Genomic DNA, 13,611 nt, shown 5'->3' on the forward strand with positions numbered 1-13,611 from the left:
TTTAATATTGAAAAGAGCTTTATTTTTGTATTTTTTTTTTAGTTCCTAGCATCAATAATAAGTATGTAACGCTCAAAATAAAGTTGTTTCCCTTTTTTTTTCAATAAAAAAAATCGTAAAAGTCAATTCTTATTCGTCAAATTCCAATTACCCAATTCGAATATTTCAACGTAAAATAACCATAAAATGAAGCACTTTTAGTGAAAAATTCATCACAGCTTTTTTAAAGTTTAAAAGAGCTTTATTTTTGTATTTTTTTTTGTTTCTTGCATCAATATTAAGTATGTAACGCTCAAAATAAAGTTGTTCCCTTTTTTTTGGCAAAAATATATCATAAAAATCACCCCCTAATTAGCATCCCAAATAAAATTAATCGTTACCGCTTCACAAATTACTTGACTTATGTAGGTATTGTTTATATATGATTTGTAAGTTTTATCGGTTCAAAGTGCTCATTTTTCAAAAAAAAAATTGGTTTTAAATTATTTTTTTTTAAAAGACTAAGTTAATGGTATGTTAATAAAGTTGAATAAAAATGGTATACATTTTTATTTTTTTTTATTTTGAAAAAAAAAATTTCAAAATAACTTTTGGTGATAAAAAATTATTGGTGATACCAAAAATCTCAACTAGTAAAAAATATAAGTTTTACTATTGTGAATATTTAGGACTTTTTGTTTTCCTGAAGTCAAAAATTGGTTATATAAGATATGGCTGTTGAAAATTTGCATACACTCGTGATTAGTGATTCGTTTAATCCCATTTAACTAAAACCTTTTCAAAAATAAGCACTTTAAACCAACGAATCTTACATATCTTATAAACAATACATAAGTAAAGTAATTTGTGAAGCGGTAACGATTAATTTGATCTAAAATGTTAATTAGGGGATGATTTTCACGATTTTTTTTACCAACCAAAAAAAAATACCAACATTATTTTGATCGTAACTTAGAGTGCGTTCACATGACAGGCGCTTAACGCGCGTTTGGATAACGCGCAATTAAAAATACATATGTTACAGTTCAAGTTGATTATCCAGTTGGAGTTGACTTTTACTAGTTCGAGTCAACTCTAACGGCTGGTTTCAGTAAAAGTTGATTATAAATATAAAATGAAGATTTATATTCAACATTTACTAGTAAAAGTAGACTCCAACTAGGAAAAGTATACTCTTCCCAATGCAATTTAGTAAAAGTTGATTGTGATTCACACAAACAGCCGATTCTAGAAATTAAATGTTACTGAATATGTTCAAATTAGTCCAGGCTGTATCGTCGCCCCCGTTAGGTAAATTACTCCGATTCGAATGTTTTGCACAAACTTGCTCAAAAAGAGGTCCTTATAACAAATCTACTGGGTGCCAGGCAGTACCTTGATCGATAAATTGTTTAAACAATTTTTTTTAGACAAATTCACAAAAACAATTTTTTCACTTCGAATAATTTTTTTTAGATCATTTGGGTTATTCTGAGCAAAAAAGTTATTTGGTGATTTTTCTCTAAAATTGATTGTTGTCGAGTTTACGTGATTTAAAATTTGAAAAATGCGAAAATAGCCATTTTCAAGGCTTAATAACTCGGTTAAATCCATTAATAAGAAAGTCAGAAAGTGACCAAATCGAAGTTTATAGCCCCCTCTACAAGATCCAGCACAAATTTTTGTCACTATTTTATTACTAAGCTGTTATCTTTAATTATTAACAATGAGCGCTAAGTGCGTATTAGGCGGCCGTCAATGGTGAGTGCTAAAGAGATGCTCCATTCCGGCCGTCCAATGGTGAATCTCACTCGCACTCACATTGACGGCCGCCTCAATAAACGCTTAGCGCTCATTGTTGATAATTAATAATAATATCTTATTAATGAAATAATCACAAAAATTTCTTTAGGATCTTATAGAGGTAGCTTTAATCTTTGATTTTTTTACTTTCTGACTTTCATAATATATAATATCGTATGGCATTTTTGCCTTTCGGACAGTTCCGGCGCCAATTACATCTTTAACCCTGTTTCAAGTAACTAGTGTCGATGTACACTAGCCCAGGGGGACTTACGGCTTAACGTGCTCTCCGAGGCACGGTGAGACGGCTCGTGTCATTATTGGAAATGAAAATGGTTTGTCTTTGGCAGGGCTCGAACCCACGTGCACTGGCGTATGAGGCCAGCGATTATGCCACACGGCCGCTCGCTCGACTTTCACAATAATTATCTTTAACCGAGTTATTAAACCTTGAAAATGGTTATTTTGGTGTTTTTCAAATTTTAAGTCGCTAATAACTCGACAACAGTCAATTTTAGAGAAAAAAAGGCCCAAAGGATCTAAAAAAAATTTGTACGAATTGAAAAAATTATTTTTGCAAATTTGTTTAAAATCATTGTTTATCGCCAAACGTCACTAAAATCATTCATTATTGTACTTATTTGCCCTCATTTTCGGCAGTCAAATGACACTTTGTTGTATTGAAAGAAGAATGTTACTTTACCTGCCGCGATTATTAATAAAATTAACCGAGATTGAATGTAAGTGGTCAATGGCAGCAATCGATTACTTATTTGAGTGAAATTAAAATTTATTTACTTTAATTATTGAAAATATTGTACAAAATTTATCTTATTATTAATAAAATTTATGTCAAAAAGTAAAATTCTGTAGTGTTTCGCAATTATATTCATACAAATAAATCAAAACTTTACAGATTTAGTAATTAGGTAGGTATACAATATTGATGACTATCGATTAAACATCAAAACCGGCCATCATGCAAAAGTCATCTGTCATTACTGTCATACGAATTTTTTATTTCGTCTAAAATTAAAAAAATTTCCTCAAAGTTGTAAGTAAGAGTTAATGTTTTTATGATTGAGGATATAATTTTGTACGCACCACCTCAATACTCTTTATCGAACGCGTCTGTTGCTCGCTTCGCTTCCTCTGCTCGTAATATCAGACTCGTTCGATAAAGAGCCACTTTACTGACTTGGTACATAAATAACTATTAAACAATTTTTCGACCGCGGTACCGTGTGACACCCTGTGTATTTGTTATAAGGATTGTTATACGGATGTGTTTCTTTCGAGTAAGTTTGTGCAAAATATCAAATCAGAATAATTTACCTAACGGGGGCGACGTTACAGACTATACTAATAAGTAGTTGAAACGGTCAAAACAAAGAAACGCACACTCATCAAAAATGCACTTGAGATTCTCGTATAATCAACATTTACTGAATCGATCCAGGAAGAGTCAACTCCAACTAGTAAACGTTGATTTAAATTTTTAAAATAAACTTTTACTGCTCGTTTCAGTTGGAGTTGACTCCAACTAGTTGGAGTCAACTCTAACTGAGAATCAACTTGAACTGTAACACATACATTTTACTTGAGACTGTTCACATGCTAACGCGCGTTTAAACGAGATCTTACTTAATTTCGATGTTAGAAACTTTTTTAAAAAACCTTGGATAACGGTGTGGTTGATATTTTTTATCAAACGACGAGATTTGAAATTAAATCTCATCAAATTAGAAACAAAAGGAGCAAAAAGCGCGTTAGAGCGTGGCCCGGGCCCTTGTTCCGCGGCACCCGCGGTACCATGCTCAGTACGCCATTGGAATACAGGGTTATTCGCACACAGACTCAGTGCTGACTCCGAAAACCAGCGTGCACTTTGGACGTACCCTAAAGCTCGATTCACATTTACGTCTTTTTAAACCGCATGCACAGTGCGAGCAAGCTGTTTGTTTTCAAGCCAATTTTCTCGTCACTACACCTTTAAGCGGTTTATCTGCGTCAATATACGCCAGAAATAAATATTTCTTAGTCCAGGTGGTATGCTCGCCCCCGTTAGATAAATTATTCCGATTCGTTTGCAAAAACTTACTCAAAAACCGCGGTCCGAAAATTGTTTAAACAATCTTTTTTAAACAAATTCACATATTCAATTTTTTCACTTTAGAAAATTTGTTTTAGATTCCGTGGGTGATTCTGAGCAAAATACCGCCTCCTGTGATGTTTCTCTAAAATTGATTTTTGTTAAGTTAAACGCGACTAAAAATTTTAAAAACGCGAAAATGGCTATTTTCAGGGCTTAATAATTCGATTAAAAATTCTTATTCTGAAATTCTGAAACTGACCAAATCAAAGTTTAAAGCTCCCCCTACAAGAATCCGGGAGAAATTTTTTTCATTATTATTTTATTACAATGCTGTTATTTTTAATTATTAACAATGAGCGCTAACCGCTATTGAGGCGGCCGTCCGCGAAAGATATGCACCAGATTTGGCCTAGACCAAACTAGTTTGTCCTGAAATCGGGTTTGACCGGTAACATATCCACTATATAAAGGAAACAGAAGGACCAGGTACTACTTATAATGCGGTGAGGATCACCCCACAGAGCTGTGCAAACGGGCCAGAGATGTTAAAGCTACATGCGCCAACTGCAAAGGCAGCCATTCAGCCAGCTACCGAGGATGCCCTAGGTGCCCTACATGGGGAAGACCACCACCAAAGAGGCCACAGCAACAACCACAGCAAAGACGACCACAAGCAATCAGCGTCTCCTACGCCCAGGCCACGCAGAATACGCAGAACAACGCAGCGATCCCCCACGACGAGGATTACCTAGTCAGAATGGTCACCAACACAGTGACTAAGGTAGTCAAAGAAGTGATACTGGGCACCAGGGAGGCACAGAAGTAATGCTGGCAGACAGGGGATACTTGAGGATAGGCTCCTGGAATCCGGGCGGCATATCAACAAATCAAAACATCATGGATGAACTCGCCAATAGATATGAGATGGACATCGTAGCAATTCAGGAGACCAAACTAACAAACAACTTCAGCCTAAAGTTTCCTGGGTACGATGTATATAGGAACGAACTCACAAGAAGATCAGGAGGAACGGCCATCCTAGTCAAGAAGGGAATCAAACACACCAGATTCACGACTCCACCACTGCTAAACATGGAGGCAACAACAGTAGAAGTGAAAATGAGGCAAGGCGCAGTCAGAATAACATCATCTTACGTAAGACCGCAAGACCCACTAATGGACGATGACCTAGATGCGTTCCTAAACATCGCTGAAACATCCATAATAATAGGAGACCTAAATGCAAGATCCCCCAACTGGAACGATAGAGCTACGAACAGAAACGGACGACTACTAAATAGCTACATAGAAAATAACGAAGATACAGTGGCAATGGACCCAGAAGAACCAACACACTTCCCAGGAAATGGACTTCCCACCCATATCGACATCGTTGTGGCCAAAAACCTAGGACTACAATCAGAACTAATCACGTTGAACGAAGGAACAACAGACCACAACCCCATTCTACTAGAAATAGGAACATGGGAAGAGACAAACCCGCCGAAAAGAACAAAAAAAAATAAAGTGGACGAACTATAAAAGACTAGTGAGTGAAGGAATAAATAAAGTGCCAGTTATAAATAACCCTGAAGAAATAGAAGAAAAAGTCCTAGAGTTCGAAAACATCATCCAAGAAGCAATCAGAAACAGCACAACAGAGGAAGAAGTCGAGATCCACACGGGAAGGTTCAAAGACATACCACAAGAAACACAAGACTTGATAAGGAAAAAAAATAGAGCGAAGCAAATAGCCAGAAGAACGAGAAACCGAGTAGACAAAACCTGGGCAAATATATTAAACAGAGAGGTCAAAACGGCCTTACAACTCCACCGTAGCAAAAAATGAGACAAATTTGTACAAGAGATGGAAGAACTAGACTCAAACATGAAAAACGTTTGGAAGCTCCAGAAAATGATGAGAAGCGACAGAAAACCCATCCACCCATTACATGGAGAAAACGGCATGGTATACACCATAGAGGGAAAAGTAGAGGTGATGAGGTCTACATTCGAAAGAGAATGCAACCTAAACTTTCACCAAGACGAAGACGCAGACTTCTTGGAAGAAGTCGAAGAACAAGAACAAAGACCAGAAGACCCAGATGATATCATCCCACAACATCACCGGAAGAAATCAACGAACACATCAAAAACAGTTCACCGAGAAAAGCGCCTGGTCTAGACGAAATAACAAACAGAGCCCTAAAGTATTTGCCCAGAAGAGCTATTAGACCTGGATCCCGCATAAGAAAAAAAAGTTGATTAATAGCAAGCTGAAAATTTGTTAATAGCTTAACAGTGTCTAGTCGGACAAACATTGATGCACGGGAACACTGAAACAGGGGAAGTTTTAACGGTGGAGCATGATAAACATGTCGTCCTGACAAGTTTATGATGGTGAAAAATAGCAAGTTGTTTTTAAGTTTATTCAATAGCCAACGTTAATACAATGTATGAAAAAATGTTTGTCCGACAAAAAGGTTGGGCATTTTAACGAGTCCGACACGTAGAACATGTCACATCACAGGAACTATGTTGGTGATGAATAGCAGTCTGATTTTTGCATGAGAGTTTAATGAAAGGTTAAAAAAGCAATTGGAAGTTCTGTCGTACAAAACGAATGGGAAATTTTCCTAGTCGGACATTCTAAACAAGTAAGATATAGACAAAAATGTTGGTGATAAATAGCAAGCTAATCTTGATTTGTTTATGTAACGCAAAAAGTTATATGTCGGACAAAAAGTTTGGGCAAATCGAAGGAAATAAATAAAAAATATTTTTTCAGAATGACTTAGTCACATATTGATAAAGCTATTTTAGTTGTATATTATCATTTATATTCACATATTTGCATGTGCATATATATACATGCACACTCCAAAAACAGTGAGGTAAGTTTCAATGCATGTATATATTGCAAAACAATTATTTTTTTGGGTGGAGTTTGTTCTAGTATTCTCAAAATGACAATAAAAAATGTCAAAGAACATGCGAAAGCAATCTCTTAGGGTTTTCTAATTAGGCGCATCAGAAAGTACGGAATATTTCCTACAAAAAACGTTGTATACATTTTTTTCCATACTCAAATCTTATCCCTGTAAACGACATTGAAAAATGTGAAGAGTCTAAAACTTCGGTGCTTATAAGAATAGACGTAAATATGACACATTTGGCTTAGAAGTATGTATTAGAAGGCTGCATTTGTCAGTGTGACACTTTGTGCTATACAAAGTAGTATTTGAAAGTACATGGTCTCTGAGTTTCTGTTTGCCACGTGTGTTGGAAATTAAAATTTATATTAACTATGGAGTGTTTTTGTGTCTATTTTTGAGTGTTAACAGTTTAAATTTTAAGTCGCCAAATCAAAAGTGAAACCATTCAACTGAACATTTTTGAGTAATTCTAACATTTTACAAAGTTAGTAAAATACTTGGTCATCAATTCAATGAGGTTCAGTTGCCAGAAGTTCTATTGAATATCATTCTTCGTGCTATAATGCTTTGCTTGATTGAAAAAGGGTACCTACCTAAATAAATAATTACTAAAATTGTATAACGTAATTTTTCTCAACTTTCTACAAATGAAATAATAATGTAACTAATATGTCGCATGGCAAGAAATAATTTTCTGCCAAAATAAATCGATTAGATTAAATTTGAAGTTACGATTGCAATTTATTATGAATTATTGTCAAAAGTGACAGTTTTTCTTAAATGGAAATGTATTCATAGACATAAGGGTAGACAGGGAATACAGTGCAAAAAGTCGATAGGTGGTCTATCTATCTCTTTTAACCAAGCGATCCCGCGCATGTGGCAGACAAAGATAGCTAGACCACTCAATCCATAATATAATTTGCCTGATCTACTATAAATTTATTACAGTGAGATATCTAAATTATGTTGACATAAATCGAAAGATATCGATTGTAATTGATTGCAGGTACTTTTGACATAGAATAATCACCCCTTATTGAAATTTCAAAAATTATTTTTTTAAATTGTCCGACTACAAAATCTACCCCTTATTTTTTTCCGACAACAGTCATTCTTGGTAAGGAATAATTATTTACTTAATTAAATTTCGTCTTTGTCGGAAAGCTATTTATCACCAGCATTTTTGTCTATATCTTACCTGTTTAGAATGTCAGACTACGAAAACTTCCCATTAATTTTGTCGGACAGAACTTCCAATTGCTTTTTTAACCTTTCATTAAACTCTCATGCAAAAATCAGACTGCTATTCATCACCAACATAATTCCTGTGATGTGACATGTTCTACGTGTCGGACTCGTTTAAATGTCCAACATTTTTGTCGGACAAACATTTTCGCATATATTACGGTCGACTTTAAACAGGCCTATGATACGGTAAAGCGGCAACAGATGAACGCACTAATGAAAGAAATGGGCATACCAAGTAAAATCGTCAGGATGGTAAAGATGACTATGGATAACTCCACAAACGAAATAGCATGGAAGGGACATAAATCAAATAATTTTGAAACAAAGGAAGGATTAAGACAAGGAGACCCACTATCAACGACTCTTTTTAATGTAATACTGGAAGGAATAATCAGGAAAAGTAAAATAAGCACACAGGAAACGATTTTTAAAAATGGCCACCAATGTATTGCATTCGCAGATGATCTAACATTATTATCGACAAGTAAGAAAGAGCTAACAAAATTAATGAGCAATATAATAAAACAAGCCAAACCTTTTGGTCTTCTCATAAATAAGGAAAAGACAAAATACATGATAATGGGAGAAACAGATAAAGAAAATGAAGACAATTTCACATTGGAGATAGAAGGAGAAAATGTATGCGCATTTAAAAGAGTTTCAGAATTTACATACCTGGGTGTAAAAGTAGATGAAAAGGGACATGGGGAAGGGGAAATAAAAGCAAGAATAGCAAAAGCAAACAAAAAGTATGGAGCATTGCGTCCATTAATGAAATCCAAAGATGTGTCAAGAAAAACAAAAATAAGAATCTACAAAACAGTTATCAGACCTACAGCTACATATGCATGTGAAACATGGGTGCTTAAAAAATCAGAAATAGACCTTTTAGAAAGATGGGAGAGGAAAATACAACGAGCAATATATGGAGGCGTGAAAATAGACGGTCAATGGAGAAGAAGAAATAATAAGGAACTTGAAGAACTATATAATGAACCAAAAATAACGACGGCAATCAAAGCACAGAGAATCCGATACTTAGGACACATAGAAAGAATGGGAAAGGCGAGAATGCCAAAAATGGTTCTATTACGTAAGCCAATAAAAAAAGAAGAATAGGAAGACCAAGAAGGAGATGGAAGGACAGCGTATATGAAGACTTAAAACAAAGTAATATTGTAAACTGGAAAGAAAAAGCTTTGGACAGAAAACAATGGAAGGAAGTGGTGAAGAAATGTATGGAAAGACTATAATGTTAAGTGTAGTATTAAGTGTTTTATACAAACAAATGTAATATTGTATATATTATAGTAGTATAGGATATAGCATTATATATAAATATGTAATAGTAATTGTAAGGAAAAATTAAATCTTTCAGCCCTAGGCCTTCACGGCCTGTTGAGCTTAAAAAAAAAAAAAAAAAAATTACATAACGTTGGCTATCGAATAAACCTAAAAACAACTTGCTATTTTTCACAATCATAAACTTGTCAGGACGACACGTTTATCATGCTCCACAGTTAAAATTTTCCCTGTTCCAGTGTTCCTGTGCATCAAAGTTTGTCCGACTAGACACCGTTAAGCTATTAACAAATTTTCAGCTTGCTATTAATCAACTTTTCTTTCTTACGCGGGATCCAGGTCTATATAGTGTACTTTACAAACATAGTGAACGCGATACTAAGATATAAAATATTCCCGAACAGATGGAAAGAGGCCCATGTCATTATGATCCCAAAACCTGGCAAGAACCACACATTCCCGCAGAACTTCAGGCCAATCAGTTTACTTCCAGCGATCAGCAAGATAGTGGAAAGAATCATTCTCAGCAGACTGCTAGCGGAAACAAACAGAGTAGAGATAATCCCAGAAGCTCAATTCGGATTTAGAGCAGAGCACTCCAGCGAGCTACAAGTACTCAGACTAACTGAGTACATAGCAGCTGGATTCATCGACAAGCAGTACACTGGAGCAGCATTCCTGGACGTAAGCAAAGCTTTCGACAGAGTATGGCATAAGGGGCTCTTATACAAAATGCGGGGTTATGGGTACAGCGGAGCGATGACGAGGCTAATCTCCTCGTACTTAGGCGGCTGGAGTTTCAGGGTTCGGATAGGACAAGTCCTGTCCGAGCTCGGAAACCCGGAGGCTGGAGTACCACAGGGAGCGGTCCTGTCAGCTCTGCTGTACACAATATACACCGCTGATGTACCTAGAACACCAGGAACCCTTATGAGCCTCTACGCCGACGACACAGCGATAGCGGCCAAACATAGAAACGTAGACATAGCAGTGACCAACCTGCAGACAGCGTTAGAAGACATCGAGGAATGGAGTATAAAATGGAAGATAGCCATCAACTCAGAAAAGATGCAAGCGGTTCTATACAAGAAAGGAAGACAACAGCCAGAAGAACAGCTGACGGTGCAGAACACCCCCATCGAGTGGAAAAATGAAGCTAAATACCTAGAAGTCATCATGGACAAAGGATTAACCTTCCAAAAACACGTAGAAGCCACAGTCCAGAAGGCCAACATCGCGAGAGCAACATTAAGAGGACTCACAGGCAGAAAAAGTAAACTAAGACTAAAAACAAGGTTAAGACTAATAAACAGCATAATATTACCGGTATTAACATACGCATCTCTCGCATGGGGACAAGTATGTAACACCCACAAAAAGAAGATACAAGCGGTCCATAACAGCAGCCCAAGAGAAGCAGCCATAGTCCCAAGATACGTAGCAGAAAGTTTCCTGTTTAGAGAACTTCAACAGGTGAGAGTCACCGAAATTATGACAGACAAGGCAAGGGCCAAATTCGCGGAACTGGAGCACCAACCAAGTCACATACTGCGAGAGATGCTAAGGTATGACGAGTTCCACCGATGGAAGCACAGACGTCCTAAACAGCAAATAGTGGATTAAAGTGAATAAAAAAAGACAAATAAAAGTGATAGTAGTAAGTTCGTAGCTCGAAACTCCAAGTGCCGAAGAAAAGACGCAACCAAAGCGTAGGTCCAACATCACGACCAGGTAAGCAAACCAATAGAAAATAGAGGAAAAGGCGTAAGCCAAACAAAAAAACACAAAAAAAAGGCGTAAGCCAACAAAAAAATCACACAAAAACAAAAAAATCATAAAATTCTTGAGTTCCGAGCCATTGGACCGAGCTCAATTGGGCTTGGTACAACAAGCAAGCAATTTTAGTTCCGCGGTTAAGTAAGTAAGAGGATAAAGGCATAGAGCGCATCACGCTGGGCCTAATTTTTTTTGCATTTGATTAGGGTACCACATGGAATCTTATTACCCAGGATTCCATTGTGAAGAGCATTTGACTACGATAGTTGTGCCCTCATCGCGCATCAGCGTGCTATGGGGGGGGGGGGAAGAAAGGGATGGCCTGGGGCATTGGAGCGAGGTGGGGTGATCCCTGTTTGTACTCGGGTCAAAACACCTCGCCTCAATGAATTGTTACACCCGAATGTACTTTTTCGATAGGGTGGACATCTCCCACAGGTCGGGTTGAATCAAATTGCTTGCTTGCTAGGTACTACTTATCCAATACTAGAAATTACTGAAGACAGGTTTAGTGAGATTCAGCTGTAGGCTGTAGCAGAATATGGGTGTTTTATTGATGTAACCTAAAATAGAAACTTAGCAGAACTAATTAGGTCGGACAAATTAACAGATGGATAAAGACAAAGGTAATGTTGAATATATTTAAGAATATATCCACTATACAAAGGACATAGAAGGACAAGAAGTTCAAAAAAGAATAATAAAGGACAGCAATCGCTAATGACACTTGTCACCCCAAAACAGTAGATCGGTAATCGAAGATTAGGATCTATCAGGGCCGTCTTAACCCACGGGTGGAAGGGGTGCGAAATACCCGGGCGCCAAGTCTAAGGGGCGCAAGCCAAACTCTTGCTAGGCTCAAACTTGCGTTTCTTGTCCTTAAAAAAACTACCAATAACAAAATTATACAAGTGCACTTTCGGTATTTTTTACAAAGGCATTAAATGCTTACTACACCTACGATATGAAAATGAAATATGAAACCCATTTAGATTAGGAGCAAAGTTCCGATTATGCTGACAAGAGTATAATTATTGCGGTTTTGCGGAGCTATGTATGTAAAAGCGCCGCATTACTATGGTCCTTTTCACAGACATTTTTCAGTGCGTCACAAGTGAGAGAAAAAAGGTAAGTCCGTGATAATACACATTTATAACATGACATTTTAGTTAAATCTGACAGTGACAGTTGTCAGAATCGTAATCAGCCAAATATGAAAAGGGTATTGCAGTGTAACCCTTTTATTTGCAATTTGGTATAAAAACAGATCAAATGTGTTTATTGCATTTATAAAATGGTATTTTTTTTTATTTGTATAGTCTTATAAATTGTACAGATTATAGTCGTATATATATATATATGATTCGTAAATAAGTTTTTGTTCGATTATAGCGCCATCTATCAACAGCTAGAATAAATGTTAGAAATGACTATAATCACGGAAGTACAGACGTTTCTGACAAAAGTTTCTGTCACTTCCAACTTAATGCGTTAGAAATAAATCGAAAAACTGTGACGCACTGAAAAGTGCCTATGAGAAAGAGATTAGTCGTTATTTTTTAAAGTTGGCGGTAGAATCTTTTTTGATGGCCGAAGTTAGTCTAAGTTTTTTACCGGTTACTGACATTACCGAACAAAGATTAGCAAATTATTTGTTAGAATGTTTTAAATTAATGAATATTGATTTAGATTATTTACGACGCCGAGGGTATGATAATGGGATAAATATCAGAGAAAAAAATCGGCCTTAAAAAAATGTTTAGCCTTAGATTAATCCTGGTGCTCTTATGTTCCTTGTGCAGCTCACAGCCTTAATTTAGTGCTAAAATTATGCTGTTAAATGCTCATTGGAAATAACAATTTGTTTTTTCAATTGTTCAAGAAATTAATGTTTTTATTAATGAAGAAGGTATCTATACCCTATTCCACGAACATACGCCTGTTTTGGATTATTCGACAACGAATATTTTACTGTGCAAAATAAGAAGAACGAAAGTAAATTGCAAATTACATTGTTGTTTATTGGAATAATTATTAGCGCCATTTACGTTCGTACTTCTTATGTTGCACGGTAAAATATTCGTTGTCGAAGTAATCCAAAACAGGCGTTTGTTCGTGGAATGGCCCATACCCACATTTACATTAAAACCGCTTTAAAATACGCGATGTGAGAGTAGAATTGACTCATTAAAAATACTTCGTTTTAATATGGGGAGAATTTACGATGTATTATTCTCAATTTTTGACAACAACAAATACGACAATGACACAAGAAACATCGCAAGCTGATTGATGACAAAATTAAAGAACTTTAAGTGTATGGGCTCTGCCGTGACATGGTACGATATATTAGGAAAGGTTTAATATTATTATCAACAAAACTTTGCAAACGAGCGATATTATCATTTCCGAAGCTGTCAAGATGCTTGATCAAGTCAATAAAGATTTAGCCAATAACCAGAGGAGGAT

The sequence above is a fragment of the Diabrotica virgifera genome, chromosome 7, assembly GCF_917563875.1.
Source record: "Diabrotica virgifera virgifera chromosome 7, PGI_DIABVI_V3a".
NCBI lineage: Eukaryota > Metazoa > Arthropoda > Insecta > Coleoptera > Chrysomelidae > Diabrotica > Diabrotica virgifera.